Source organism: Pelophylax lessonae (assembly GCF_965119305.1).
Source record: "Pelophylax lessonae genome assembly, chromosome: 5".
Classification (NCBI taxonomy): domain Eukaryota; kingdom Metazoa; phylum Chordata; class Amphibia; order Anura; family Ranidae; genus Pelophylax; species Pelophylax lessonae.
In genome coordinates, this window is record NC_138772.1 from 535752901 (window position 1) to 535780450 (window position 27550).

Genomic DNA, 27550 nt, shown 5'->3' on the forward strand with positions numbered 1-27550 from the left:
CAACATTAAAGCCCACTCACCCAGCGAATGCATATATCCATACAACTGGAGGGAACAGGTTAAGATTTGTTTTAGTTTCCATCAGTGGTGGACTTTCAGGGCCATCATGGCCTTTTCTACTGACCTACACACCAAAAGAATAACTGACTAAAGTTTTAATATATTTTTTCTTTGTGTGTATATTTTTATTGTGTATTACAATATTCCCAATAGTCTATTCTCTTAATTTCATAGCTTTTCTCTTGGTTGGACTGCTTCTTGTAGTGTATATTTATGTTAGAGCTTTTATCCAATCATATTTCAGCCATCATGTGTTGCCAGGGTCAAATAAATCTGCTTTGAGGCCTTCAGAATCAACAGTGTGGGCACATGTATCTTAAAATAAATGGCAATGAAACTGTTGCTTTAACCAATCAGATTTCAAGTTGGCGATACTGGGGCCATCTAGCAGGCATACAATAATGTCGGCATTTTAATGCCCTTTGATTGGATGGACAGAGAGCATACTAGTTAGAGCAAGAAAACCACATTTGTAGTGAACTAGGCAAGGGAAGTGGAAGTAATTGATTAGGTTGCAGATATACTTATAAATAGGGATGATCGAATGGTACACCTGGGCGTTTTTGTTGCAGGCGTTTTTTGGGCATTTTTTGGGGGTCTTTGGAGGCAGGCATAACATCTGAACTTCTGTATAGGGGTATATACACACACACACATATATGTATATATACACATACACACATATAGGTGTGATAGGAGTGGAGCCCTATGCCTGCAAATAATTTCATTAGCGCAGGTATGGGGTTCTACTACTTTCACACCTATATGTGTGTATGTGTATATATACATATATGTGTGTGTGTATATATATATCCCTACACAGAAGTTCAGATGTCATGCCTGCCTCCAAAGACGTCCACAAAAAAGCTCAATAAACGCCTGCAATAAAAACGGCCGGGTGTGAAAATAGTGGAGCCCTATCCCTGCTCTACTGCAATTCTAAGACAAACAATCTTTTTTTTTTTCTGGTTCTGGACATGCTACAGAGCTGAAACTTCACAGGTACACTTTTTAGACCCCCCAGACACTAAATCCAAAGAAATCTAATTTTTTTTTTCAATAATTTTTTCAATAATTGGCTCTCTATCAAAAACAACAATTTTTAAGAACTTTTTTTGTGTGATTAATAGTCCCTGGGGCATGACACAGAACCCTAGGCACTTTTTAGGGGCATTTATTGGGTTTTAGGGCTTCAAAATTGTGTTTTTTGATTACCGAAGTTCGGGTCCCATTGATTTCAATGGGGCTCTGGAATCCGGACCCGAACTTTTGGGAAGTTTGGGTGTTCTGGTCGAACCAAACTTTTCAAAAGTTTGATCATCCCTACTTATAAAGCCATTTTTAAGATGGGCTTTTCAAGAAAAGCTGGACATCGTGAGAAAAGGTCAGCCATTTCCAAGACTAGCAGGCCTGTTCTAGTCAGGGAAAGGATTTGTTCACCACTTTCAATTCAGTAACTACAGGCAGTACCCTTGGCTTCCATCATGAAGTCATTAAGGATGGACTTACATAGTTCCAGTCTTTTGATTGCCCAAACATAAAAAGAGAGTGCTACAATAGATGAGTATGGGTATATTAAAGGCACACTCTATCATTTTAGTTATATAATGCATAAGGAACTGAAATGAAGGGGAAATGGCTTTTGGTGGAAATTGGAAGAAGTTACTATTAAGTGAATGAGGGGTCTACAGAGAAAAAGTGGACTCAATTATTACCTAGAGGCAACAAGCTTGGGGAGCTACAGTTATTGGATTGTTAGCAACAGTATTTTTTCTTTCCAGGATAGGGAGTAGAGGAAGATGGAAGAAAAATTACAAGCTAGCAATTTACTGTATGTGCACATCCTGGTTTCTACTTTTCTTTAAAGTACTGACTACATCGACCCTCTGTCACCCCCATTGCAGCCCTTCCAGTTGCTAAGTAACTGGGAATGACGCTCTCTATGAATGCAGTATTGAGAAACCCAGAGCTGGCACCAGCAGCCAAAGAAATGTGTGCAAATGTCTATTTGACACACAATGATGAGCCTTCCCTGAAGCTAGGCAAAGAACATGCTTTTCTTACTGATCAGAAATTGCTACCGCGGTGAGGTGGTCTCTCTTTTGGGTTCTGCACATCTGTCATGGCTTGTATGAAGAGTTACCACCGTCTCAGCTGAATTTTGTATTGTGAAATATTATGGAAAAAGTAGCAGAAGTTTAAAACTCTAGAGCAGTGTTTCTCAACATTTTTTCAGTTAAGGCACACTTTAAAATTATGGACAATCTCAAGGCACCCTCTAAAATTATGGCCAGTCTCAAGGAACCCCATTCTAAAATGTAAAAAAAAACTATTCTAATAGTTTTACATTATAAGGCAGCGTTGACATACATAGGACACCCAACATTAGAGGTGATTTATTCTTCCAAGGCAAATACACTTTTGCACACTAGTACAGACTAGTATTCCAGTGTTTCTCATGTTTGGGTTAAAAATTAGAGTTCTTTGACTATGAATTAAAGCTTCAAAACAGCAATTATTTTATTAGTATATAGCCTGAAAGCCCCAAATGAATTTACAACAATCTATCTATAGTACATACAACAAAATGGAAAATATTCAAAGTTTAACAGAACACATATATCTAGCGCATAGGATTAAAATTATTATGATATGCACCACAAGACAGACAACACACATGTATACATTTAAGTGCCAGGAAGTGCCCTGATATTTACCAGTGGTTAAGATGATATGGGGTCCCCTTCTCAGATCAATGGCTCCTACTTCCTCTCTGCTCACCTTGGAATAATATACCCCTCTATCTCATAGACTTGTATAGGGCTATTCTGATTGGGTCAGCTACCCCGCCCTGTTCCTCCCTCTGGGTGTATCTCCTTCAGGATTGGACAACTTCCCCCTCCCCTAGCTTAGCATAATTCAGCCTCTTGCTAACCCCTCCTCTCTGTTGGAGGGAAAATGTTGAAAATACCTATTGATTTACTCTGCAATTGAAATTTAAGATATGCAAGGTTCATTTCCGGAGCACATTGTCCCACCCTCAACAGATGGTTCATCTTCATCGCATATCTTAATGAGAGTTCTTTGATATGGAGACTGAAATAAGGGCGGACGTGACGTGATCTATTCACCTAGTTTAATTGGCCGCAGGAAGTCTGGCTCCCAGAAGTGTAATTACAGGGCGATACTATTTGGCATATCATCAGGCTACCTTCCCGGCTAACAAACAGCTCGTCCTTCAAACAGACTTTTTGAATGGGATTCATTGATTACTAAAGCCGGTCCATCTGGCTTACACAAATTTCACATCTACCATATATTCCTAGTATGAGTTTGCAATCAAAAATGTTGTCAGGCTTATTGGGTAGAGTAAATAAAAGAAAAATTTAATTTTGGCATAGTCATATATAGATATTCTATTTTACATAGAAATGTTGAGCAGTGGCATCTATGTTGTAGAAGGTCACTAAAAGTTCAATCCTCCTTTTAGGAAAAGTGCCTTTTCAACAGGTTTATACAGACATGCTGTGTTGACCTAAGGTAATAAATAAATAGTCTGTTGACTTTCTTTAAGATAAAGTCTAGCTGACGCTATACCAGGATAATCTTGTCTGTGTGGTAGTCATAAAACATTAGTCAGTATTTTCTGTATTTTAGACCCATTTAAAAATAAGATTTACAGATATGTTATAATCTTATAAACATAATATTAACAATGAAATATATATATAATTAACATACATAGATATGTAGAAAACCGTTATATATTATAAGTGTTGCATCCTGGCTAAAGAAAGTTATACCGATATTGATGACTCATCTCTGTAAATCAAGAGAGGCTTCAGTAAACATTTGTAAATTGTAAGTTGTAGAAAGCATCATAAAACTTTTTAGCCTTGCCAGAAGTCTCGTCTAGAAGATCGGGGATTATAGGCTATTTGTCAATCTAAGGTGCAAAGTTTATTTGAAGACAAATAATGCTGTCATACTGAATCTAAGAGCAATGCAATACTGCCATCTCTGGTGAATGAATGCTACTAGTTGAAGTCTTAGGTTAAAAAGTAAAATCCAATATATATATTAAATAAGATATATTAAATATTATAATGGTGTTACCAGATTTAATCTTTATTCAGATACCTGGGGGATATTAAATGGACATGTAATAGATGAGAGCATGGATACTTTATATGTTATTTTATGATACTCTTAAATATGGAGATATCATCATTTAATTTTAATATACTGGTCAACCAAGAGGTGTCACCCTATGACATCACCAGTTAATGAATAAGATGTTCCAACCAATGGGGATCATGTTACTCCCTCTGGGTTTAACTTATGGTAATTTGAATAGTCCTTTGTTCTATACCATATAAAAAGGCAACCCCAGATGACACACATCACACATGACATTTGCCCAACATACATCACACATACAACACACAAGCTACTACAGCCATGCATAGACTCATCTACACAGACTCCATTTTGCTCCATCATGTATCTGAACCTTTGAGGGACGGCAAACGAAACTCCTCCCTAATTGGCCACCATCTTGGAAATGCAGCCTTCTTAAGGACTCTGGTAACGACCATTCTAAGCTAGCCGCCATTTTAAATATGGTAAATATGCCTTGCTGTTAATTTGATTATTATTCAATATTGTTTATGTACTTCCTTAAATGTTTTAAATTTCATGCTAAAGGGTAACGAGAGTACAATCCTAGCCGTATAAACCATATGTAGATTTTTCTCTAAAAAGTTGATTTTTGTTTTTATAACATTTTTATTAATATCAGATTTAGCACGTATTGGCGTATTAGTCTCACGTTTTGCATTGCCTATTCTCGCTTCATCTGCAGTGGAGTGACTATCAGACTGTGCATTGCGCAGACAATTGTGGTCTGATTATATAGAACATTCATTTATGGTTTATACTATACCTGGAGAAAATGTAATCTTGCTTTATTTTCACTTTCATTATTGAGCTACCAATCACATTGCATTCATTGTTTGAAGTTTGTATTTATGTAAAGTTATCTTTTTGTGTCATCTCAAGTTTGATTTATCGTGATTACATGTCTGGTGAATAAATATTCTTATATATATTCCATACTGTAGACTGTTTTCATTAAGATTGGAATATGCTTTTAAAAAGAAATTAATCAATAAAAAGAATTTGCTACATATTCATTTGTGGAAATAAACGAGATTCTCCTTCCGCACAGATCTTTGCTTATTGACATAAATAGACACTGTTATATTCAGAACAGTATAAACATTCTGACATAATGGAGGCGGCCCAGCGAGATATTATTAATTTCTGACATAATGGAGGCGGCCCAGTGAGATATTATTAATTTATTATTAATTCTGACAATGTGTACATTTATTTACATTAATATTTACAATTACTGATGGAGTTTTATACATAAACTCCTCATTGGGCAACACTCCTCTACCTCAGTTTCTCTCCATCACTCAGCTAATGTGACCCCAGTCTTGATGGAGAGGGGCAGGGGAGGGTTAAACAAGGATGCTGTGCAGGCGATCAACACATTTCTTATCAACTTTGATGATATCACTTGTTGTTAGGTGTAACGTTCATGCGTTTTTGTTAGTGGATGGATTTACAGCTGCAGAATTATTACACTCAGTAGCCTTGTAGAGAATCTGTTGAACAAACCTATCCAACTCTCAGGACTTTCATCACTGTGTACAGCCTGTTATATACCATATATATTAATAGATGTTAATGGAGGGATAGAATATATGAGGATATATAGATGAGAGACAGGCTATTGTATGGTGAGCACTAGAAGTAGTATTAGGAGAGTTGCAGGTGATGGTAAAGCAGATAGGTTCTGATGTCAAGTATAGTGCAGATGGTAAGAGGACACAGATGGAGTATACTTAGACAGAGTAACCTAGTGCAAGGATAGTTGAAGGTAGTCCCAAGAGCTAACAGTCTATGCAGATGATAGTGAATAGATAGATACAGATAGTCTTGGTAATTGCAGTAGATGACAGTAGGAGATTGGTTAGTAAGAATCCCCTGCGGGGTACTTATCACTTAGATAGGTTTATGAGTAACAGTGTCCATTGGAGAGGGGTGATCCCGTAGCGAGATACGGATCACCAGCGAGGTTTCCGGCTTCAGTTCAGCAAGGGAGAATGTCAGCAGCTCCGACTTTACAGGAGTAGGTGCGGTGAACATGCGGTGAAGGTGAAGACAGCATGCCAGGAGTGATCGGGTGGCGAGACACAGGATCCGAAAACAGGTTCAGGTAGCGAGATACAGGAACGTGTCGAACTGGTATGCTGACTTCAGACAGTGGAACGCTCCAACCATGGCGGTTGAACGAGCGATGAGTGAGAGCAAACCGGCGATTGAAATAGCCGCTCATAGCGGCGCTCGGCAATGATGTCATCCGGTCTTAAAGGTATATGCGTCCCTTGTTACACAAGATGGGACGCAATTAGGAAAGGAGAAATATGGAGACAAGGGTACCAGAGGTACCAGAACATTACATTAGGATGCCAATGGCTGGAAGGTTGAAATAGTGCACAATAAAAACCTTTGGTTTTGTGTAACTAAAAGGCAGGCTTGTTCCATTTGCTGACTGGTATACATTTTTAGTCAATTTTTAGGCATTTTGCCAAGGCACCCATGAACAAACCTCAAGGCACACCAGGGTCTGTGGGCACCCTGGTTGAAAAAGGCTGCTCTAAAGGCAGGAACTATTTTTCTAAATACTGTGTCCTCTATATAAAAATCCATTGATCAACACGTCAACATGGGTATGGTGCTTGCTTGGCTTTCTTGATAAACCAAGAAATGCCAGTGTAGCTGGGTGCCTTGCTGGATGTGTGTTCCCCCACTATTCAGTTCACCTGAAGACATTTTCTGACATGAAACATGAAGGGAAGAGCCTACTTGTGACGTCATAACGCACGCTAGAAGCATGGTAGACAGACTCCAGGTTGTTGCTACTGACATTGAGGAGTCATTCAATCCAAGCTGTTTTGACATCTTATAATATTGAGGTCTGAGATTTCTGGTAACCACATGGTGGTTTGGACACATGGTGATGTGGGATCACGCAGAGATGCACTGGGGTGGCTAAAAGATTTCACAGCACTAGTCTTGTTTGGGATTTTCAAGGACTATGAATTTCTGTTGGACTCTTACATTTTTTTTTTAATACTTATGCACTTTTGAATTATGAATTTCTATCAGATATATATGTTTTTTATTTATTTGAATTGAAGTGTACTTCATGGTTAATTAAACACCCTTTTAGGGTTATCTTTTATATTGTATATTTTAACACTGAGTTGTATTACACATTAATTTGTCTAATTTAATTGAAAGAGACGATTCACCAATTGTGTATTATATCAAAATAGTGAACACACCACTTAAAAGAGAAACACCAAGCAGCGCAAATACTATATAAAGACATAAATAGAATAAATACAAATAAATAAGTGTCTCAAAAAATATGTAAATAAATATATATCTTATGGAAGTCCAGAAAACGATAAATATTGCACAGTTCCGTAAAATAAGTGCTTAGTTTAGTTTATCATCCAATGCCGTGGATCCTGTGAATAAAGGATGAATCTATCACCATAAATTCCACCACCAGTGTGACATCCAACACCACTCCCATCAGATGGCCACTCACCACAAATATTTGCCCCCCATTTTAATGGTATGGGCAATCGCGGTGTAAGAATAAACAGTGACAGATTCCTCTAGATAGGTGAAACTCCCTTACCCTTTTCCTCGGATTGAGGGTGTTACACTGGTCTATAGGATTCTTATAGTCTGTTTTCAATTCATCAAATGCGATTATATGCCAGATGGCGAAGAAGATGAGGGTGGCGGTGAGGAGCAGAGCAACCTATCTAGAGGAATCTGTCACCATATAATTATTCTTACAGAACCATTGCCCATACCATGTACAGTCTGGTCCATAAATATTGGGACATCCACACAATTCTAATCCTTTTGGCTCTATACACCACCACAATGGATTTGAAATGAAACAAACAAGATGTGCTTTAATTTGAGGGTATTTACATCCAAATCAGGTGAACGGTGTAGGAATTACAACAGTTTGTATATGTGCCTCCCACTTTTTAAGGGACCAAAAGTAATGGGACAGATTAACAATCATAAATCAAACTTTCACTTTTAAATACTTGGTTGCAAATCCTTTGCAGTCAATTACAGCCTGAAGTCTGGAATGCATAGACATCACCAGACGCTGGGTTTCATCCCTGGTGATGCTCTGCCAGGCCTCTACTGCAACTGTCTTCAGTTCCTGTTTGTTCTTGGGGCATTTTTCCTTCAGTTTTGTCTTCAGCAAGTGAAATGCATGCTCAATCGGATTCAGGTCAGGTGATTGACTTGGCCATTGCATAACATTCCACTTCTTTCCCATAAAAAAACTCTTTGGTTGCTTTCGCAGTATGCTTCGGGTCATTGTCCATCTACACTGTGAAGCGCCGTCCAATGAGTTCTGAAGCATTTGGCAGAATATGAGCAGATAATATTGCCCGAAACACTTCAGAATTCATCCTGCTGCTTTTGTCAGCAGTCACATCATCAATAAATACAAGAGAACCAGTTCCATTGGCAGCCATACATGCCCACGCCATGACACTACCACCACCATGCTTCACTGATGATGTGGTATGCTTTGGATCATGAGCAGTTCCTTTCCTTCTCCATACTCTTCTCTTCCCATCACTCTGGTACAAGCTTATCTTGGTCTCATCTGTCCATAGGATGTTGTTTCAGAACTGTGAAGGCTTTTTTAGATGTTGTTTGGCAAACTCTAATCTGGCCTTCCTGTTTTTGAGGCTCACCAATGGTTTACATCTTGTGGTGAACCCTCTGTATTCACTCTGGTGAAGTCTTCTCTTGAGTTTTGACTTTGACACACATACACCTACCTCCTGGAATGTGTTCTTGATCTGGCCAACTGTTGTGAAGGGCGTTTTCTTCACCAGGGAAAGAATTCTTCGGTCATCCACCAGAGTTGTTTTCCGTGGTCTTCCGGGTCTTTTGGTGTTGCTGAGCTCACCGGTGCGTTCTTTCTTTTTAAGGATGTTCCAAACTGTTGATTTGGCCAAAACTAATGTTTTGCTATCTCTCTGATGGGTTTGTTTTGTTTTTTCAGCCTAATGATGGCTTGCTTCGCTGATAGTGACAGCTCTTTGGATCACATATTGAGAGTTGACAGCAACAGATTCCAAATGCAAATAGCACACTTGAAATGAACTTTGGACCTTTTATCTTCTCCTTGTAAATGGGATAATGAGGGACTAACACACACCTGGCCATGGAACAGCCGAGCAGCCAATTGTCCCATTACTTTTGGTCCCTTATAAAGTGGGAGGCACATATACAAACTGTTGTAATTCCTACACCTTTCACCTGATTTGGATGTAAATACCCTCAAATTAAAGCTGAAAGTCTTACATAGTTAGTGAGGTTGAAAAAAGACATCAGTCCATCCAGTTCAACCTATGATGTGTGTGTGTGTTTGCTTTTAACCGTCTATTGTATACCCTGTATGTTGTGGTCTCTAAGGTGCCCATCTAATAGTTTTTGTAACTATCAATGCTCCCTGCTGATACGACTGCTTGTGGAAGAAAATTCCACCGCTCTTACAGTGAAGAACCCCTTACGCACTTTAAGGTTAAACCGCCTTTCCTCTAGTTTTAGTGAGTGGCCACGTGTCTTATTGTATCTCCTTTCTCTAAATAGTTTGTTCCTTATGCTAGGGTCGCCAGTACAGTATTTGTACATTGATATGATATCCCCCCTCAATCGTCTCTTCTCCAGAGAGAATAGGTTCAGTGCTTGTAGTCTTTCCTCATAGCTGATGTCCTCCATTCCCCTAATTATTTTTTTTGCCCTTCTCTGGACTCTTTCCAGTTCCAGCACATCCTTTCTGAGGACTGGTGCCCAGAACTGGACAGCATACTCCAGATGTGGCCGGACCAGAGTCTTGTAGAGCGGAAGAATAATCTCTTTGTTCTGGAGTGAATCCCTTTTTTTATACATCCCAGTATTCTGTTGGCTTTGCTTGCAGCGGCTTGGCATTGCATGCCACTGCCAAGCCTGTTGTCTACCAGTACCCCCAGGTCCTTTTCCATCCTAGACTCACCCAGAGGTCCCCCCCCCTAGTGTGTAGCTTGCTTTCTGCTTTCTGGCCCCCAAGTGCATTACTTTACATTTTTCAACATTAAACCTCATCTAAGTCTGCAGTTAAAGCACATCTTGTTTGTTTCATTTCAAATCCATTGTGGTGGTGTATAGAACCAAAAAGATTACCAAAAAGATTAGAAATGTGTTAGAAGCAGCTGCAGTTTACAATATGGTATTTTTATTTATGATTTTTCACATCTAAGTTTTGTTATTTCACATAATATATTAGCGCGAGAGATTTAACTATATTTAAAATTCATTATGTATTATAGTTTGGTATATCTTGTATTCAGATATACTATGCTTGAAGCAGTCCTTACTATAATCACTTTTTTCATGGAGTGCAGGTGATAGATAATTTATGTAGTTTTGTTCAAAATAACTTTCAGTCAGCCATGATATTTCCTCCTTGGAAACATCTAAATGGTAAAAAAAAAAAAAAATTGGAGTTCAGCTTTTCTGATGTATAAATATATATTTTTTTCAGGAAATAAATAGGGGATTTAATGGTTGTTTGGTTGAATTAAAGTGTTTCATTAATTTAGGGCAGGTAACATAAATTGGACTAGCAGGAGTCATTTTTAAAATTAATCACGTTAAAACCTTCCAGCCAAGTAAGACCAAGTGCAAATTTAGGTACGTGACACTTCTGATTCCATCCACGTTACTATTTTCAACTTGACAGAATGTCATGACCAATTAAATCTGGAGCCTTAATCTGTCAGAAGTTATTGTTCTACTTTGGTAATATAGGAATTAGCTAAGGCAGTGAGCCATCGGTTTTAGTCTCAAAATAAATAAAACATCTTTCTGCACTAGTTTTTTCTTTTTCCACGGGCTATGTTTTTAAGCAGGAAAGTCACTGTGTGGATTACCTCAACACTAACTTACTTAGATAAAAATATTTTAAAGCAAGAATATGATGGACTGTACTGAACTTCACTGTTTTAGGAAGTTCAATTACAGCAGATCTATATTTGTTCAAAATTCAAACTTATGGAGATAATTGTTTAAATAGTCCATCATAAAGTTTATAAAGTCAAAAAAGCAGGTCTGGCTGCAGTACACATCTCATTTCTAATACTGCCCCATGCAGTTATTCAATTTCACCACTAGGGGTCCTCAGTCTTTTGAGTTGAAAGATGCCTAGCATTATTTAACCTGAAAGACTGAGGACATCCTGAGAGTGCAGGTTGTGATGAACCTGCCACCTAAAGGACCAACCCTCTAAAGGGGCTTCACTGTTTCAGATACACCCATAGAGTAATCATGCAGAGTATTTTCTGCATCGTTGAGGACTTATCACCACCAGAGAAGATCTGAAAAGGATCCTGCCCCATGATCAGTTTGAAGATATGAAGGCTTGTAGGGCCCTTAAGTAAGGTTTTAGAGGGAGCACTGGGGGTGGGAATGGTTTGCCTGAAGTAGGGTTTTCACGCTATGTTATTGACTTTGCAGGGCTGAAAGTATCTGGAGTAACAAAATGATCTATATACTTACATTCCCTGCAGAAAAATGATGATCCCTCCGGTTCTGGCCTCTGCCTTGGCAATTGATCATGGGATTCCTGTAGAAGGAATGGAACAGAGAAGCAATTTATTTCTCTAGGAAATGCAAATTCTGTATTTTAGTGTTACAGCTTTTAAGCTTTTATTATATCCAGGGCCGGTGCTCCCGCTAGGCAAACTAGGCAGCTGCCTAGCGCACACTGCCACCTAGGGGTACACTGTTGCCTAGGGAGGATGCACCCCGGCCCAGCTTCCCGAGCCCCTTCAGCTCTGCCTGTGTGTACGGATTGATCATGTTGTTCGCCAGCATCAGGAGACTCCATGGCTTCGCTGGCATAATGCTGCCGAGTGTCCTCTGTCACTGTGCATGTGTGCAGTGCAGGCGAGCCTCACGGTCACCTGTGCTGACTGTGAGTGAGCACAACCCAGATTGGTTGATGTTCACAGCCAATCCGGCTCACGAATAGGATTAGACTGCAGCCTGGCTGCCAGCAGTGTTCGAGGCCAGGTGCCACTGCTTTCAGCCAATGAGGTGCTGCACACGGCGCATGGTACCTCAACATGACATCATTCATTTCCTCCTATACACAGAGCAGAACAGCCCGCCACAGTCAGTCCCTGCTGTCTGTCCCACACGGAGCTGAGAAGAGAAGGTAAGAGAAGAGATAGGGACCATGGTGATTGGAAGAACACAAGATAATATGTACATTTTATGCATTCTAAAAAATTGTGTCTAATATATGGTTTATTTTTGTTTGTATTAGTGCCTCACAAGGTATACACAGTTATTGATTGGTAATCACCAAATTTGACAGCAGCTGTACGTATTGATATATTTGCTTTTGATTGGAAGGAGGTGCCATTTTTTAACTGCAACATTGCAGATACATTGTCTTTCCTTAGTATTTTTATATAACCCCATACTACCACAAAACCTCTAGGCTGTCATTACTAGGCCAATGAGCTGCGGGTGGGAGATTCCCTGGTCCAAGCTAATCTACACAAAAGGGTGGGAATGGTCATAATATCATTGGCCTAACATGGGAAAATGGCTATATTAGATTAATGATGTCACAAGCATTCCCATTCCTTTTTATACATGCAGAAGGCCCAGCAATGATAACTAACCAGTTTGGGTCAAACTCAACCTCATCACGGAAAAGGAAGTGTGTTTGAGCCCTCAACATACAATGGCTGTTTTATGTAATTATATGAAGAACCAATAAATCTTCTTGGGCTCTTTTAGTGTTAAATATATTTTTAACAACAGAATTCAAAAAACTGTACAGAAAATATATGACAATGTGGCCCAATCCATGGTCTTTACGAAAGATATATCAGAAAGAGAATGGATACAAATCAATGTAAGGAACAATATTCTGAACCATATTAACAGACTTACAGTGTATTATTTTTTTTTAAATTTGCAGTTAGAAATCGTATTCCCAAAATGTCAGACAGAAAGTTCACATTAATTGAACATAAGTGATGCCTTGGACAGAAATAATATATGAGGTAGAGAAGAAGTAATGGTCAAAATGAGGGCTTTGAGGTCATGAAGATATAGAGTAAAGACAATTTTAGGAAAAAGAATATGAAAGGTCTGAACAACCAAGGGTCAAAACACATCTAAGAGCTAAACTTAGAAATGGTAACTTATGTTGGGGAAATTCTGCATTCTACCTGCGGACCCATGCTGCTCTACCACCGCCGAGTGATCAGCACGTCCTCTGCCTTTCCACAGGAGATTGCTGCTCATCCTCCACAGCGCCAGCTCCGCTAGGAATTTGGAAGGACCCCCTGGATGAACACTGCCCAGATCCTCCATTACTTTGTGATGCCTGTTTTTTTTCATACCTTTGTGAGTAACACTCTTTTAATTGTTATTAAAAACTTGTATTGCTACACTTAGATTGGCGCTCGGTTTTCTCGTCTCTCTTCTTGGATTCATACAGGGTTACTTCACCCTTTACTGCCAGCAGCCATCGAAGTTATCTAGCAACTCCACTGGACTTTGTCACTTGGAACTAACATTTTACACTTGCCAATATTTAGACTACTGTAGCAGTTCTGACATTCCGATTGCGCCAATTTCTCCCCCCCTCCTTGCGAAATTCTGCACTCAACTGTGATGTTGGGCCTACTAAATTTAGGATGACAATTACATTTAAAGTCTTTGTCTCAAACATCAGAACTGGAGTACAAGATCCACATCGATCATAGAAATAAAAATGTATCTCAGATGTGTGGGCTAGCTGCAGCATTGTGCGGTAGGCAGTGAGCACACAGAGACCAAGTTCGGCAATAGTAATGTATTGTAGAAAAGTTCAGCAAGCAGGCCCAGTGGGCAGGAAACCTATTCTGAGCCCCTTACAACTGTAACAGCCATGGAGCAGTAGTCTGAAGACCTGGAGATGCTGACAGCTTCTGTCACAAGGAGTGGAATGCAGCCAGGCCAGTCCAAACCCAATGGGGATGCTTCCAAGTAGAGGAGGGCATAGTCCCTGCACTTTCCCAACTCCTCTGGAACCTTTCCCTGACTTTTTGTACTGTCCCTGACAGACAGATATCCTGTCCCTACGCTAGCCCCATCACAAAATGCATGCCAAGCCTGAGATCCATGGCCTTTAATGGGCTCTACCCTCTCCCAAGATGGCAGCTTAAGTCACATGGGGCGTCATCATTCAATCAGATAAAGGAAAAGGAATTGGCAGCACTCTGGGTGGAGTCAAAATCCAGATTTATTGACTGGACATCCAAATAATGACAATCGTGACAAGGTAGACGTGTTTCACACACTGACATGTGTGCTTAATCATTTAGTAATGATTAAGCACACAGTCAGTGTGTGAAACGCATCTACCTTGTCACGATTGTCATTATTTGGATGTCCAGTCAATAAATCTGGATTTTGACTCAACCCAGAGTGCTGCCAATTCCTTTTCCTTTATCAAGTTTTCACGGAGGCGAGCTGGGCATGCACCTGTGTGAGTCATCAGGCAATTACACCACCTTGAGCAGTGAGTCCTTGTCTGTTCAATTCAATCAGATAGCTGTCTCCCTGTGAGTGAGGAAATCATAGAGGAAGCAAGTTCCTCTCAACTTCCTTCCCCATTTGCATTGTCCCTGCGTTCAGGTGCCACCTGCAGTGGGCAAAATAGACAGTATCTGCCTATAGGTGTCCTTATCATAAGCCAAAGCTCCTCCATTCCTGATATTATTTAAAAAAAATCAAGTTATTTAAAATTAAAGTAATTAACCAGTTCTGGGCCAGAAGGTTTTTCCCCTTAATGACCAGGCCAGTTTTTGCGATTTGGCACTGCATTAATTTAATGGACAACTGCGTGGTCGTGGGACGCTATACCCAAATAAAATTGATGTCCTTTTTTTTCTACAAATAGAGCTTTCTTTTGGTGCAATTTGATCACCTGTGTGATTTTTTATTTTTATTTTTTTGCACTATAAACAAAAAAGGAGAGACAATTCTGGAAAAAAAAACAATATTTTTCACATTCTGCTATAAAACATTCCCAAAAATAAATAAATAAATAATTAAAAATTCATCCTTTTAGGCCAATTTGTATTCTGCTACAATTATTGGTAAAAAAAAAATCCCAATAAGCGTATTTTGATTGGTTTGCGCAAAAGTTAACATGTCTACAAACTAGGGGAAAGATTTATTTAATTTTTATTTATTTTTTTACTAGTATTGGCGGCAATCTGAGATTTTTAGCGGGACTGCGACATTGCGGCGGACAGATCAGACCCCTAACTGACATTTTTGACACTTTTGGGGGCACCAGTGACATTACTACAATAATCAGTGCTAAAAAGATGCACTGTTACTATAATAATGACACTTTGAGGGAAGGGGTTAACCTAGGGGTGATAAAAGGGTTAAGTGTGAGCCTAGGGAGTCTTTTCTAACTGTGGTGGGAGGGGCTTGTGAAAAGATCATAAAAACCTGTGATCCTATATAGAAGGATCACAGGCGCTCTGTAAACATTTCAGAGAGAATAACGGTCAGCTATGTTTATAACAGCAGACAGTCCTTCTCTCTCAGCAGGGAGCGATCACAGGAAGTGGATAGAGGGTGGAGACAAGGAATGGTGCAGAAGGTGGGGAGGGGTGGAGACAAGGAAAGGTGCAGGAGGCTGGTAGGGGGTTGGAACCAAGGAATGGTGCGGGAAGTGGATAGGGAGTGGAACCAACGAATGGTTCAGGAAGTGGGTAGGGGGTGGAACCAAGGAATGGTGCAGAAGGTGAGTAGGGAGTGGACCCAATGAATGGTGCAGGAGGTAGGTAGGGGATGGAGACAAGGAATGGTGCAGGAAGTGGGTAGGGGGTAAAACCAAGAAATGGTGAAGGAGGTGGGTAGGGGTTAGAGAGAAGGAATGGTGCAGGAGATGGGTAGGGGTTAGAGAAAAGAAATGGTGAAGGAGGTGGGGAGGGGGTGGAGACACGGAATGGTGCAGGAGGTGAGAAGGAGGTAGAGACAAGAAATGGTGAAGGAGGTGGGTAGGGGTTAGAGAGAAGGAATGGTGCAGGAGATGGTTAGGGGTTAGAGAAAAGGAATGGTGCAGGAGGTGGGTAGGGGGTGGAGACACGGAATGGTGCAGGAGGTGAGAAGGAGGTAGAGACAAGGAATGGTGCAGGAGGTGTGTAGGGGATGGAGACAAGGAATGGTGCAGGAGGTTGGTAGGGGGTAGAGGCAAGGAATGGTGCAGGAGGAGGGTAGGGGTTAGAGACAAGGAATGGTACAGTAGGTGGGTAGGGGGTGTAGACAAGGAATGGTGCAGGAGGTGTGTAGGGTGTGTAGACAAGGAATGGTGCAGGACGTGGGTAGGGGTGGAGAAAAGGAATAGTGCAGGAGGTGGGTAGGGGGTGGAGACAAGAAATGATGCAGGAGGTGGGTAGGGGGTGGAGACAAGGGGTGATTTGGAAAGGGGGAGTTCCTGCACCCATTGTCTGAGAAAAAAAACCCTATGTGCATGTATTGATGAACTTTATTTGAATCATAGTTGGACCTTACTGTGATTTACACTTTCTGATCTTTATACCCTTTATTTCAATATATTATTTGGGTTTCGCTGCTGGAGATTGTATTATTGGTTTATTCTCCTATATATGTTCACATTGATTTTTGATTTAAGGTGGGTGCAATTTTTCATAAAAGGACACTATAAGACTGCATTCACACCTCAGCGTTTTGAATCGCGGGCAGATTTGCCGCGATTCTGCCCATGATTTCAAAGTAGCAAGGTCTGAATTACAACAAATCGCAGAAAGCACATTTGAGTGGCACCTAAAATTGCAGTATGGTTCTTCATCGATTGTCACGCGATAATTTACGCTGCGATCGCAGCAACCCGCATCGCGTGAAGCTTGTCATCCCAAAAAAGTCCAGGAGTTACTTTTGGGTGACATGCTTCACGTGACACTTGTTACCGCATTTGCAGCGCAATTTATCGCCTGACGATTGCTGCAGAACCGTACCACGATTTTAGGTGCCATTCAAATGATCTCAAATTCACACCTCGGCACTTTAAAATTGCAGGCATTATTGTGGCAAATTAGACCGCGATTCAAAATGCATTATTTTTGTATTTTTGTTCCTAAGCACAGCGTATCGTACGCTTTTGTATTAGCGTTAGATATACTTTACATTCACAGATTCTATTATTCTAATTTGCACACAGATGATGGCCCCCTCATCGGTGCAATGGGTGGAACAAACGACTCTTTAATGTGTGGTTCTTTTGCTTTGTTATTGCACTAATTTATTAAACAAATGTGACAGCCCTTGGCCCTCTGGTTACCCATCCTTCAATCCTTATTTCAGTACATTGGCTAAACAACGTCAAATTAATTTTACAAATAAATAAATAAATAAATCACACGTTAAAGAATAACAGCATTAGAGACTTCAGTATCAAAATGCTGACAAAATGTTGATCAATGGTGATTTATGGCCTTTTACCTGGAAGACAAACTACTGTGTCACTGGTTTATGAATTCATTTGTTAGAAAAGGGCTCTGGTGCTTTGGATCAGCATTTTATTCAGCCTGTAGATTAATGATCAGTATTCCCATAACTTTATGTTATACATTGGATCAAACAGTATGAATAAGGTTAAGGACTCCTGTAAATTCATCATAGTCAAGTTTTTTCTTTTTTTTTCATGGGGAAAAAAAAAAAATGAAGTTCAATGTATTTCATGTTTAAATATTACATATGTATTTTTCTTGATGAAATACGTACATTATTCCTGTCCAGGATTTCCGTGGGGCAGTATGTGTTTCCATGTTTCAAAATGCATATTATTACATTTATGATCAGAAATTTGTTTTGTAAATGACAAATGTGTAAAAAAAAAAAAAAAGTATATATATATATATATATATATATATATATTTTGTATATATACACATAGGGGCTTCAAAATGTTTCAACGCTATTCTATATTTAATAGAGTTTTTAAAAAATGCGGAGACATTTTGAATATATATATATATATACAGTGGGTACGGAAAGTATTCAGACCCCCCTTACATTTTTCACTCTTTGTTATATTGCAGCCATTTGCTAAAATCATTTAATGTTCATTCTTCTTCCTCATGAATGTACACATAGCACCCCATACTGACAGAAAACACAGAATTGTTGACATTGTTGCAGATTTATTAAAAAAGAAAAACTGAAATATCACATGGTCCTAAGTATTCAGATCCTTTGCTGTGACACTCATATATTTAACTCAGGTGCTTTCCATTTCTTCTGATCATCCTTGAGATGGTTCTACACCTTCATTTGAGTCCAGCTGTGTTTGATTATACTGATTGGACTTGATAAGGAAAGCCACACACCTGTCTATATAAGACCTTCCAGATCACAATGCATGTCAGAGCAAATGAGAATCATGAGGTCAAAGGAACTGCCTGAAGAGCTCAGAGACAGAATTGTGGCAAGGCACAGATCTGGCCAAGGTTACAAAAAGATTTCTGCTGCACTTAAGGTTCCTAAGAGCACAGTGGCCTCCATAATCCTCAAATGGAAGACGTTTGGGACGACCAGAACCCTTCCTAGAGCTGGCCGTCTGGCCAAACTGAGCTATCGGGGGAGAAGAGCCTTGGCGAGAGAGGTAAAGAAGAACCCAAAGATCACTGTGGCTGAGCTCCAGAGATGCAGTCAGGAGATGGGAGAAAGTTGTAGAATGTCAACCATCACTGCAGCCCTCCACCAGTCAGGGCTTTATGGCAGAGTGGCCAGACGGAAGCCTCTCCTCAGTGTAAGACACATGAAAGCACGCATGGAGTTTGCTAAAAAACACCTGAAGGACTCCAAGAGGGTGAGAAATAAGATTCTCTGGTCCGATGAGACCAAAATAGAACTTTTTGGCCTTAATTCTAAGCGGTATGTGTGGAGAAAACCAGGTACTGCTCATCACCTGTCCAATACAGTCCCAACAGTGAAGCATGGTGGTGGCAGCATCATGCTGTGGGGGTGTTTTTCAGCTGCAGGGACAGGACGACTGGTTGCAATCGAGGGAAAGATGAATGCGGCCAAGTACAGGGATATCCTGGACAAAAACCTTCTCCAGAGTGCTCTGGACCTCAGACTGGGCCGAAGGTTTACCTTCCAACAAGACAATGACCCTAAGCTAAAATAACAAAGGAGTGGCTTCACAACAACTCCGTGACTGTTCTTGAATGGCCCAGCCAGAGCCCTGACTTAAACCCAATTGAGCATCTCTGGAGAGACCTAAAAATGGCTGTCCACCAACGTTTACCATCCAACCTGACAGAACTGGAGAGGATCTGCAAGGAGGAATGGCAGAGGATCCCCAAATCCAGGTGTGAAAGACATGTTGCATCTTTCCCAAAAAGACTCCTGGCTGTATTAGATCAAAAGGGGGCTTCTACTAAATACTGAGCAAAGGGTCTGAATACTTAGGACCATGTGATATTTCAGTTTTTCTTTTTTAATAAATCTGCAACAATGTCAACAATTCTGTGTTTTTCTGTCAGTATGGGGTGCTATGTGTACATTCATGAGGAAGAAGAATGAACTTAAATGATTTTAGCAAATGGCTGCAATATAACAAAGAGTGAAAAATGTAAGGGGGTCTGAATACTTTCCGTACCCACTGTATATATATATATATATATATATGTACAGTATCTCACAAAAGTGAGTACACGCCTCACACTTTTGTAAATATTTTATTATATCTTTTCATGTGACAACACTGAAGAAATTACACTTTGCTACAATGTAAAGTAGTGAGTGTACAGCTTGTATAACAGTGTAAATTTACTATCCCCTCAAAATAACTCAACACACAGCCATTAATGTCTAAGCCGCTGGTAACAAAGGTGAGTACACCCCTAAGTGACAATGTCCAAATTGGGCCCAATTAGCCATTTTCCCTCCCCGGTGTCATGTGATTTGTTAGTGTTACAAGGTCTCAGGTGTGAATGGGGAGCAGGTGTGTTAAATTTGGTGTTATTGCTCTCACTCTCTCATACTCACTGGAAGTTCAACATGGCACCTCATGGCTAAGAACTCTCTTAGGATCTGAATAAAAGAATTGTTGCTCTACATAAAGATGGCCTAGGCTATAAGAAGATTGCCAAGACCCTACTAAGCTGCAGCACAGTGGTCAAGACCATACAGTGGTTTAACAGGACAGGTTCAACTCAGAACAGGCCTCACCATGGTCGATCAAAGAAGTTGAGTGAACGTGCTCAACCTAATATCCAGAGATTGTCTTTGGGAAATAGATATATGAGAGCTGTCAGCATTGCTGCAGAGATTGAAGGGGTGGGGGTCAGCCTGTCAGTGCTGAGACAATACGCCGCACACTGCATCAAATTGGTCTGCATGGCTGTTGTCCCAAAAAGGAAGCCTCTTCTAAAGATGATGCACAAGAAAGCCCGCACACAGTTTGCTAAAGACAACCAGACTAAGGACATGGATTATTGGAACCATGTTCTGTGGTCTGAGACCAAGATAAACCTATTTGGTTCAGATGGTGTAAAGCGTGTGTGGCGGCAATTGGGTGGGGAGTACAAAGACAAGTGTGTCTTGCCTACAGTCAAGCATGATGGTGGGAGTGTCATGGTCTGGGGCTGCATGAGTGCTGCTGGCATTGGGGAGGTACAGTTCATTGAGGGAATCACGAACGCCAACATGTACTGTGACATACTGAAGCAGAGCATGATCCCCTCCCTTCAGAGACTGGGCCGCAGGGCAGTATTCCAACATGATAACGACCCCAAACACACCTCCAAAATGACCACTGCCTTGCTAAAGAAGCTGACCTAAACCCTATTGAGCATCTGTGGGGCATCCTCAAACTGAAGGTGGAGGAGCACAAGGGCTCTAACATCCACCAACTCCGTGATGTCACCATGGAGGAGTGGAAGAGGACTCCAGTGGAAACCTGTGAAGCTCTGGTGAACTCCATGCCCAAGAGGGTTAAGGCAGTGCTGGAAAATAATGGTGACCACACAAATATTGACACTAGGGGCCCAATGTAGACATTTTTACTTAGGGGTGTACTCACTTTTGTTGCCAGCGGTTTAGACATTAATGGCTGTGTGTTGAGTTATTTTGAGGGGACAGCAAATTTACACTGTTATACAAGCTGTACACTCACTACCTTACATTGTAGCAAAGTGTAATTTCTTCAGTGTTGTCACATGAAAAGATATAATAAAATATTTACAAAAATGTGAGGGGTGTATTCACCTTTGTGAGATACTGTATACAGGGCCGTCTTTAACGCAGGGCAAAAGGGGAAGCTGCCCAGGGCCCAATCGTTGTCATGGGGCCCAAAGCAGCTGCTCATTCTGCCCGCAAATAGCATACACCCCGATGATGGCTTTGTCCTGGGATTGCAGCGTTGGGCTCAATAGTGTTGCTACCGATCAACCCTCACTCTGCACCTGCAGTCCTGCACTCTGCCGAAGGTTCTGTGGCTTCTCTGTGGCGGTGACTGCAGTGGAGAACCAAGGGGAGGTGCAGGAGGTGCAGGGGGGTGGGCCACTGCCCGGGTGCCGCGCACTAAGGGATGTCAGGCTGGTGTCCTGGCGCCGCTCAGCTGTTCCCTCGGTCTGTGTTGCTGAGTGCTTACCCGCGCTGCTCACGGGGGCTGGGACAGGAATGGGAGCGGGAAGAAGGTGAGTGACCGAGACCCGAGCAGCCTCCCTGTCTGACAGGATAGGAGGAATTGGTGGGAAGCTGCACATACTGTGGGAATCGATCTTTCCTTATCCCTCCCCCATGCTCTCTTCCCCCCTCGACTCCGTGCTCTCAGTCCCCCTAGGTTTCCATGCCCCCCCCAGTGCTCTGCAGAGAAGTACTTGGGGGGGGGGGGGCAGGCATATACTAGAGGTATAGATATTTGCACAGGGAAAAGGTGTTCTGGAGGTAGAGATGTGCAGTGGATATGGAAAGGTGCAGAGGGTATGGAGGGGTGCAGAAGATATGCAGGTGTGCAGAGGGTATGGAAGGGTGCAGAATATATGGAGAGGCGCAGAGGGTATTCAGGGGTGCAGAGGGTATGGAGGGGTCCAGAGGGTATGGAGATGTGCAGAGGGTATGCAGGGGTGCAGAGGGTATGCAGGGGTGCAGAGGATATGGTGAGGTGCAGAGGGTATGCAGGGGCGCAGAAGATATGGAGAGGTGCAGAGGGTATGCAGGGGTGCAGAGGGTATGGAGGGGTGCAGAGGGTATGGGGGGGTGAAGACGGTATGAAGGGTTGCAGAGATGTGCAGAGGGTATGGAGGGGTGAAGAGGGTATGCAGGTGTGCAGAGAGGTGCAGAGGGTATGGAGGGGTGAAGAGAGTATGAAGGGGTGCAGAGATGCGCAGAGGGTATGGAGGGGTGAAGAGGGTATGAAGGAGTGCAGAGGGTATGGAGGGGTGCAGAGGATATGGAGGGGTGAAGAGAGTATGAAGGCGTGCAGAGATGTGCAGAGGGTATGGAGGGGTGCAAAGGGTATGGAGGGGTACAGATGGTATGGAGGAGTGCAGAGATATGCAGAGGGTATAGGGTATGAGGGGCTGCATCGGCTACGGAGGGGTGCAGAGACATGCAGAGGGTATGCAGGGGTGCTGAGGGTACGGAGGGTTGCTTGGGGTATGGTGGTGTGTTGGAGGTACAGAGATGTGCTGGGTGTACGCTGGTTCGCTGGGGGGGGTACGGAGGTGTGCTGGGGATAGAGAGTGAAATTGCATGGGGGGTGTTTTCCCAGGGTCCAATCAATATTAAAGATGGCCCTGGTGTTGGGCTATGGGGGCCCGAGGAAAATTTTTGCCCAGGGTCCAATCAATATTAAAGACGGCCCTGACTGTATATCCATCTATCCCTCTAAATTAATTATATTATTAATAGTAAACTAAATGGGATTATGGGGTTAAGTGCATTTATTGAAATAGAATGAAAGCAGACTAAACTGACTTTAGAAGAAAATATCAGAAATTTGGTTACCTTTAACCACTGTTACACTATCATTGCGCTGCTATCTTCTTTCCAGTCCCCTTGCTGCAGAGCGAGGACGCACTCTTGGGTGAAGACCGCCATACTAAAGAGGAGTGAAGGTCTTTGGAGCAAGGTTATTCTCTGTCCCTTTCAGATCTCTATAACATCTTACTTTTACACAAAAATTCAGCCGGTATTTGTTGCTTCATGCTGCTATTGCTAATTCTGACTCATTTTTTCCACTGAATTCTCCCTCTTTATTGTACTTTGAACTATTAAAGCAGTTTTGGACTCTTTTCCCAATTGTTCTGGCACTCCTGTTATTCCATTTTCCTTAAAGTGGTTGTAAAGACAGTAGGATTTTTACCTTAATGCATTCTATGCATTCAAGTAAAAAATCTTGCGTGTGCAGTGTCCGCGTCATTTGCAGGTTAAAGGTCAGATCTTTTGCACAAATAAATGAAATAGTAAATACAATGAAACAGTACATTTATTCATTATATTTTCTTATTTTAATATTTTCTATACACAGGAGAGGCTGCATTTTGACAGCCTGTAATAGCCCACTATAGCAGCAGGGGAGGGTGGCAGGTGAGGGAGGAGCTAGATGTAAGAGATACATTCAAAAAACTTTGCACAACATTTTCAAGTGGTTAACCTCTTTACGACCGCCGCCGCAGATGTACTGTGGAAGGCAGCCGCTCCTGAGCAAATTGCCGTAACTGTACGCGTTCCTAGCCTCGCTCGTCCGCGGGGAAGCCAATGCAGTGGGCAGGCGGCTCCGATTGCTGCCTGACACCCGTGATCGCTCCACGCTGAGAGAAAAGAATGGTCAGCTGTTGTAAACACAACAGGTCTGATTACTGTAGGAATGTCACTGGTCCCCCCAAAAGTGTAAAAAATGTCAGTTAGGGGTCCGATCTATCCACCGCAATGTCGCAGTCCCGAAAAAAATGCAGATCGCCGCCATTACTAGTAGAAAAAAATAAAACAATAAAAATAACATAAATCTTTCCCATAGTTAATAGGGATGATCGACCATCGATTCGACCCGAACATTGGGTGTTCGAAATTCGGCCGAATTCCGAACTTTTTGCTGAAAAAGTTCGGAATTCGGCAACCAGAACCGACCAAAATGCAATGGGACAGGAAATGGACTTTAAAAGCCCGTGAGTGGACCAGAACCATTAGTAAAAGCCAATTGAGGGGGCAGGAGAATGCAAGGAATGTGATTGGAGTGACTAGGGGGTCCAGAGGCCAATCATTAGTGAATACGCCCCCCAGTATATAAGATAGCCCCGCCAAATTCCTAGCATTGTAATACAGGGCTGTGGAAGAGAGTGGAAGCAGTTCTGTTACTTCTGCTTCAAAAGTGTCATTTAGCAATTATTAGTGTGAGGAAAGGGATATCTAGTGTAGTTAGGGTGCTATTTTCTACTTTAGTTAGATTCACAAATCTAGTTTCTGTAGGGAAAGTGTTAAGTGCCAGGGTGACCGTAGTGTAGTGTAGGGTGAACTGACTCTGACTGCTATGGCAGGGTGACCAAACCCTTCCATGTCAGGGTGACCGCTATAGAGAAAAGATCGTTTCTCTTTGGTCACTTATAGAACAGGGATATGGCTTCTCGCCGGTCACACTGCTTTTTGCTGCAGGCGTTTATAGGGCTTTTTTGAGGACATGTTTGGAATCAGGAATGACATCTGAACTTCTGTATAGGGGTATATATACACACACACACATAGGTGCGAAAGTAGCAGAACACTATGCTTGCGCTAATGAAAAAATTAACAGGCATAGGGTTCCGCTCCTATAACACCTATATATGTGTATGTGTATATATACATATAAGTGTGTGTGTATATATACCCCTATACAGAAGGTCAGATGTTTTGCCTGCCTCCAAAGACCCCGAAAAAAATGCACAAAAAAACGCCCAGGTGTGTTATTGCAGGCGTTTTTTTTGGGCATTTTTTTGGGGTCTTTGGAGGCAGGCAAAACATCTGAACTTCTGTATAGGGGTATATATACACACACACTTATATGTATTTTACACATACACATATATAGGTGTTATAGGAGCGGAGCCCTATGCCTGTTAATTATTTCATTAGTGCAAGCATAGTGTTCTGCTACTTTCACACCTATGTATGTGTAGGTGTATATATACATACATGTGTGTGTATATATACCCCTATACAGAAGTTCAGATGTCATGCCTGCCTCCAAAGACCCCAAAAAATGCCCAAAAAAAAGCCTGCAATAACACACCTGGGCGTTTTTTTTTTGGCGCAGGCGTTTTTTTGGGCATTTTTTTGGGGTCTTTGGAGGCAGGCAAAACATCTGAACCCCCAAAAAATGCCCAAAAAAACGCTTGCTACAAAACCGACAAGTTGTGAAAATAGCGGAGCCATATCCCTGTTCTATATTAATTCTAATACAAACAACCTTTTTTTCTGGTTCTGGACATGCTACAGAGCTGAAACTTCACAGGTACACCTTTTAGACCCCCCAGACACAAAATCCAAAGAAATCTCTTTTTTTTTTTTTTTTTGAATAATTTTTTCAATAATTGTCTCTCTATCAAAAATTACAATTTTTAAGAACTTTTTTTTGTGTGATTAATAGTCCCTGGGGCATGACCCAGAACCCTAGGCACTTTTTAGGGGCATTTATTGGGTTTGGGTTTTAGGGCTTTAAAATTGTGTTTTTTGATTTCAGAAGTTCGGGTCCCATTGATTTCAATGGGGTTCTGAAATCCGGGCTGAACTTTCTGGAAGTTCGGGTGTTCTGGTCGAACCGAACTTTTGAAAAGTTCGATCATCCCTAGTAGTTAGTAGACGCAATAACTTTTGTGCAAACCAATCAAAATACGCTTATTGCAATTTTTTTTTTTTTTTTACCAAAAATATGTAGCAGAAAACAAATTGGGCATTCAAACATTTTGGTTTTTTCTTTTTTTTTTTTTTTTTTGGGGAATGTTATATAGCAGAATGTGAAAAATATAGATTTTTTTTCAGAATTGTCGCTCTTTTTTTGTGTGTAGCGCAAAAAATAAAATCGCATAGGTGATCAAATACCACCAAAAGAAAGCTCTATTTGTGGGGAAAAAAAGGACATAAATTTAGTTTGGGTACAGTGTCGCATGACCACGCAATTGTCAGTTAAAATCACACAGTGCCAAGTTGAAAAAAGTGGCCTGGTCGTTAAGGGGGCAAATCCTTCCGGTCTCAAAGTGGTTAAAATGCCTCTATAGATGAAACATAAAGTTTTGGATGGAGTAAGAAATAATAGAGTTGGAAAGCTGTAAAGGAAATTTGTACATCCTGTATATTATTGCATTATATTTTGTATGTATTGCACACTGCACTCATTGTGCACACGGCACTAATAACGTTTTCATTACATGTTTGCATTCTTTCAAGTCCTGATTAGAATTAACTACACTTAATGTTACAAAGTAATCACACACTGTGCACTTTTTTTTATTTATAGTTTATTAAGAATATATATTTTTCTGGCACTGAGCACTTTGTGTGGGCCTTGGTATAAGTCCAATCAGCATTCATTTGGCACATGCACTTTAATTACTATTAGTAAATTATTTATTATTTATTTATTGATTGTATGTCTTGAGAAATTGGATTCAGGATTTTCACTATGATGGAGATATTGGGTTAAAAAATGTTTACACTAAAAGATCATCATCCCATTTTTAATCTCCTCTTAAACAGGTAGCGCCTTTACCAACTTTTCTTCCCTCTTTTTTCCCCTGATTAGAATTAGCCTGCCTATGTTACGCCCTTTGTTACCATAAAAGTACAATTGTAATAATATTGTGATACCTGCAAAATCATGTGTATAAAAGCCTTCAACTGCATCAAATAAAACAGAACAGTTATTTTGGAAAGATGTGGAGTGTATCTTTTTGTGTCTGTTCCCTACTGCAGTAGTTATTATTTGGAACCACTAATCAATATGAGGATAGGAGATGCCTATCTATAAAATGTCCAGAACAATAGCGAAGGGTATTGTCAGGATGTGCATGCCAATAAACAAGCTAACTCCTCAGGACAGACTCTTGTGCAACTTGCTCGCGGCTGTAATGTATTGTCGGCTCCCGGCAATACAGAAATAAAAAATAAAAAAAAAAACACCAAAATTTATAAAGAAAACGACATGGGGTCCCCCCCAAAGTCTATACCAGAGCCTTATCCGAGCATGCAGCCTGGCAGGCTAGGATGGGGGGAGAAAACGAGTGCCCCC